Source organism: Bison bison, unplaced genomic scaffold (genome assembly GCF_000754665.1).
Source record: "Bison bison bison isolate TAMUID 2011002044 unplaced genomic scaffold, Bison_UMD1.0 scf7180017864029, whole genome shotgun sequence".
NCBI classification, from domain to species: domain Eukaryota; kingdom Metazoa; phylum Chordata; class Mammalia; order Artiodactyla; family Bovidae; genus Bison; species Bison bison.
Window position 1 is genome coordinate 3,649,348 of NW_011494601.1, and position 6,142 is coordinate 3,655,489.

Sequence of the window (6,142 nt, forward strand, 5' to 3'; positions counted from 1 at the left end):
CTAGTCAAGGCTATGGTTTTTCCAGTGGTCCTGTATGGATGTGAGAGATGGACTGTGAAGAAAGCTGAGCACCGAAGAATTGATGCTTTTGAACTGTGGTGCTGGAGAAGACTCTTGAGAGTCCCTTGGACTGCAAGGAGATCTAACCAGTCCATTCTAAAGGAGATCAGCCCTGGGATTTCTTTGGAAGGACTGATGCTGAAGCTGAAACTCCAATACTTTGGCCACCTCATGCGAAGAGTTGACTCATTGGAAAAGACCCTAATGCTGGAAGGGATTGGGGGCAGGAGGAGAAGGGGACAACAGAGGATGAGATGGCTGGATGGCATCACTGACTCTTTGGACGTGAGTCTGAGTGAACTCCAGGAGTTGGTGATGGACAGGGAGGCCTGGTGTGCTGTGATTCATGGGGTAGCAAAGAGTCGGACATGACTGAGCGACTGAACTGAATGGAAGTGAATGCCATGATTTTAGTTTTTTTAATATTGAGTTTTAAGCCAGCTTTTTCACTTTCCTCCTTCACTTTCATCAAGAGGCTCTTTAGTTCCTCTTCACTTTCTGCCATTAGAGTGGCATCATGTGCATATCTGAGGTTGTTGATATTTTGCCCAACAATCTTGATTCTTCCTTGTGATTCATCCAGACTGGCATTTTGCATGATGTACTCTGCATATAAGTTAAATAAGCAGGGTGACAATATACGGCCTTGATGTACTTCTTTCCCAATTTTGAGCCAGTCTTTTGTTCCATATCTGGTTCTAACTATTGCTTCTTAACCCACATCCAGATCTCTTAGGAGACAGGCAAGGTGGTCTGGTATTCCCATCTCTTTAAGAATTTTCCACAGTTTGTTGTGATCCACATAGTCAAAGGTTTTAGCACAGTCAAGGAAGCAGAAGTAGATATTTTTCTGCAATTTACTTTTTCTCCATGATACAACAAATGTTGGCAATTTGATCTCTGGTTCCTCTGCCTTTTTGAAATCCAGCTTGTACACCTGGAAGGTCTCAGTTCATGTATTGCTAAAGCCTAGCTTGAAGGATTTTGAGCATTACTTTGCTAGCATGTGAGATGGGCACAATTGTATAGTAATTCGAACATTCTCCAGCATTGCCCTTCTTTGGGATTGGGATGCAAACTGACTTTTTCCAGTCCCGAGGCCACTGCTGAGTTTTCCAAATTTGCTAACATATTGAGTGCAGCACTTTAACAGCATCATATTTGGGGATTTTAAATAGCTCAGCTGGAATTCCATCTTGAGTTTAGGGAACCTAAATTTTTATAATGGACAGTAAGCCTGCCTGGGTTTTGCTCCAGAAGAAGACTTCATGTTTATTATACTGACCAATAAACAAAGTTCTCCAGAGGGAGTCATTACCTCTATTTTCCAAGGGAGTTCACTACACGAACATCCCTAAAGGGAGTCTGGGGAAAAGGTAGTTACTGCTTCTGCTCACCCAAAACATGAGAAGCCCATGGAGAACTGTCTTTTCAACATTTGTTTATTCTTCCATATGAACTTGAGAATCAGTCTAAAAAACAACAAAGTCTTTGTTTTTATGGAGAATCCTATTAAATTCTAAATTATCTGAGGGAGAATGGACAATTTTATGATGTGACTTTTCCTATCTAAAACCTGTATTCAAAGGCTTTTCTGTCCCTTGGAAGCATTTTAATGCTTTCTCCACTTAGATTTTGCACATTTCTTCTTACGTTTATTCCTAGGATTTTTAAACCTTTTTTTGCTGCTATTGTAAATGTTTTCGGTTCTCATTTTATCTCTAACAGGTTGTCATTAATTCCTGCTCTTTAAATGAATGGTTTTCCTCCAGGGTCCCTCTCGAATTTCTTCTCTTCCTACCAGAAGATTTCCCCCGATAGTCTCATTCTCTCCCAAAACTTCAGTGAGCATCTGTCAGCCAATGCCTCTCGTCCTGTCATCTCCAGCCCTGGTCGCTCTCAGGAGCTCCTGACACATATGCTGTGGACGCCCCTGGGTACTTCACACCCAGCCAACAGTGAAATTAAACTCCTCATCCTTCTCCCCAAACCACCTCCTCCTCCTTTACTCCAGCCTCAGTCAATGGCACCAGCGTTCACCCAGGTTCCTCCCAGCAAAGGGGGGAGGCTTTCCTTCACCCTATTTTCCAATCGGTAGCCCAGTCTTTTCTGTTCTTCCTCTTCAGTTCCACTTGAATCTGTGCCCTTATCTTCATCCTCACTGCCACGACCTGAGCTCTTGGCCAGTGAATGGAGAGCCCTCTAAGTGACTGCTTGGTCTTGCATCACCTTCTGTGTCCTCCGTCCATGGGATTCCCCAGGCAAGAATACTGGAGTGAGTTGCCATTCCCTTCTCCAGGGGATCTTCCCAACCCAGGGATCAGACCAGAGTCTCCTGCATCTCCTACACTGGCAGGTGGCCTCTTTACCACTGAGCTACCTGGGCTCCTCTCTGTTACCAACTCCTATCCTGCCGCAAGAGTGCCCCACAGTTTCAACCACACCATCTCCCAGAGGTTCCAGGATAATATAAAGACCGCCATCCCTCCCTGCCAGCTTGGTATCCCCTGGCCATTAGTGACCTGGCCCCTCCCAACGTCTTGAACTTCAAGTCTTCATTCCCACTCTATCTGGCACTCATGCCTTTCACATCTCTGTGCCCTGGCCCTGACCCAATCCTGGAAGATCTCAACCCACCATGGCCCTCTTTACCTGGATACCGCCTACCCCTCCCTAAGGATCCAATTCAGACATCAGAGCCTCCTGAAAACTTCCTGACACTCACAACTGTGTGAGATGCTTTCATTCATTCACTCGCTCACTTCCTCATTTCATCAAGCATGTATTTGTTTCTGTACTTGCCAGCTTCATACCACAGATAACAAGATGAACTGAGAACAAGTCACTGCCCTCTGAGGACTCACTCTCTCAGTTATTGTCATTCCAAATATGGTCTGGGACCAGCATCAGCAGCATACCAGGGAGCTTGTTAGAAACACAGAGACTCGAACTCCATCCTAGATCTACTGAATGCAATCTGCATTTGGACAAGATCCTGTGTGATTCTTGTGCACAAAAAGTTAAGAAGCACTGACCCAGGTGACATGTAAACAGAGAAATAGAATAAACACAATAAACGAGGTAAGTGTAACCTTAGAGCAATGCAGAGAGTGTTCTGAGAACATGGGGAGAGATAACTAACTAAATAGGGAGGGAGGGACCAAGGGAGGGGCTGGAGAGGTGGGCTCAGGATGGAAAAGCAAGTTGGAGTTGAGGAGAGGGGTCTTTCAGGCAGAAGTCATAGCTTGAGCAAAAGCATGGAGTGGGAAAAGTGTGTCTGCTGTCCTGGGGATGCGGGAACCACTGGCTGCTGAGGGCAAGGTCCTAACACGGACTTCTGAGAGAAAAAGCACATTCCAGCTTCACTTCCTAACACTCCACCCTAGACTCATAACTCATGCCTTCAACCACCCATGGTGGGGCCAGGGGCGAGGTGGAAGGGGGTGCCAGGGCATGGGTAACCACTTACTCAACTGCCAGGCTAAGTCAAGGAGCTGTTAAGTCCCTGCCAAGTAATGCAGTCTGCATTTCAAAGGCACAGTTTGCTGGAATCACATGTGAGGTGCCTTCAGCAGCAGAACCTGATTAGGGATCACAATTGTGCAGGCCAGGGGTGACATTAAACCAAACTAGAGCAGAGGCAACTTGGGTGGAGGGGAGAGCACAGATTCCAGAAAAGTTTGGAGGTCGAGCGGTAGGGATGGATGTGGGAACGATGCCAAGAAAGAAGCAGGTACAATCCTCAGGATGCAGGTTTGTGCACCTCAGGTTTGTTCTGCGAGTGTGCTCAGTCGTGTCTGACTCTTTGTGACCCCATGGACTGCAGCCCACCAGGCTCCTCTGTCTATGGAATTTTCCAGGCAAGAATACTGGAGCAGGTTGCCATTTCCTATTCCAGGGGATCTTCCTGACCCAGGGATTGAACCCACCTCTGCTGAGTCTCCTCTGTCTCCTGCACCTCCTCTATCTTCTGCATTGGCAGGCAGATTCTTTGCCACTGAGCCACCTGGGAAGACCAGGTTTGTGTCCGTGAAAGTAAAAACCTACCAAGGCAGGGGGCGATAAGAGAAAGAGCCAGCATAGGAGCAGAGTTCATAAGTGCTGTGTTTACTCATTCTGTGTTGGGCACCAAAATCGATTTCCTCCATTAATCCACATCTGGCAATCTTCTCAGAAGAAACTATTATGGTCTTCAGTTTACTAGGGAGGAAACAGGCACAGAGAAGTTAAATAACTCATCCTGAATCACACAGCAAGAAGTAGATGAACTGGGGTCTAAGCTTGGGCCATCACCACTTTGTCACCCCACTTGATGGATGGGCTGCTGACATGCTGGGAGTTAAGGGCATGCAGACTTCCAGTGGGAGAAGGACGAGAGGGCCTGGGGCTCAGGTGAGCCATCAGGTGGGGTATGAACCCACAGAGGTTGCAAGCACCCTTGGGTGGATGGATGAGATGATGCAGGAGGTGGATGGGGTTTGCTAGGGTTGGTGGCAGTGCGTGGGGCTCCACAATCACATGGCTTCCCAGTGCCCCTTGGGCTGCATTTGCTGGTTTAACTAGAGCTCAATATTAAGCAGATAAGCCATGAAACAGGAACTGGCCTCTTCTTCTGGGACCCAGGGCAGAAGCTAGAGAAAAGGGGAGATCCTTACTGAAGGAGGGAGACAGACAAACCAGAGCCAGGCAGGAGATGGGCTTCAGGATTCAGAAAGCAGACATCCTACTTCACAGGCCCTCCCCCCGACCCCAGGGATTCCTCAACAGTGGCGCCCCCACCCACCCCACTCGAGCTCTGTGGACAGCACACCCGTTCTGTCCTTTCGGACCAGGTAGCAGTACCACCCTCAGGTCACCATTTTAACTGTAAGACAAAGGCACTGAGCCCCTCCTCGCAGTAGGACCAAATAGTCCTTCCACAAAGAAGGCACTACACATACTGCAGGGACTTTCCACATCACTGGCAGTGCCCCCAATACCCCACAGTGGGGAGGGGCCCTTCATTGTGGGTATCAGGGTCAAAGCTGGTCAGGAGAACCAAGGACCGCCTGCTTCTAGCTCAGGCCCCAAAGGCAGGGCTGGGTGTCCAGGTTGGAACTGCTGATTAGCTGACAAGGGCTCCCAGGGCTCCCCAGACTCTCACCTGGGCTGGCAACCTTAAGTACCCACTGGGGGTGGAGGGAAACCTGAGGCGGAGGAGTACAGCCTGAGAGGACCCCTGTGGTTCAGCCCCAAACCATTATGGTCACCAGATGTGTTAGTCACTCGGTTGTGTCTGAACTCTTTGCGCCCCTATCTATGAACATCAGCCTGCCAGCCTCCTCTGTCCATGGAATTCTCCAGGAAAGAATACTGGGGTGGGCTGCCATTCCCTTCTCCAGGGGATCTTCCTGACCCAGGGATTGAACCTGGGTCTCCTGCATTGCAGGATTCTTTACCAACCGAGTCACCAGGGAAGCCCCATGGTCGCCTGAAACAGGCCACAGACCTCAAACTGCCAGATCTTCTGGTTTCGCAAGAAAAACACATTCAAATCTTTATGTGAAATCCCTAGGTTTTTAAACACAGACAGCTAAGTTATAAATAGTGTAAACATTGGGGTGGCTAATCTTGTTTAGATCTTATCTAGGATTTGAATTAGGTCTCATGTCACCTAAGCCTTTGGTAAGGACAAGGATGGCACCTGGCTCTACCTCTGAGTGTGCACGGACACGACCGTGTGTGTGTTCATATGTGTTCCTACACATGAGCGTGTGAGCAGGGCACGGCCGCAGATCCACAGTGATGCCTGTCCCTCTTTGAGCCCAAGCAGTGATGTGCTGTAGGTAAGCCTGGGAGTGAGCACCGTGTGCTCAGTTCTCACATGCGCATCTGTGAATCGCATGAACGAGCGACAGGCTTAAAATGTGTGACAGCACGTGTGTGACCATGAGCTCGTGTGTGAGTGCGCACATGTGTGTTAATGCATGTGCACGTGGGCTCCAGGGCGGCCCGTGTTTGCACGCAGAAATGGCCCACTGCCCCAGAGGGGAGCTGCGTGCACACCGCTCGGGGACGCGCGGGCGCGCTCCCGCGGCGGGGC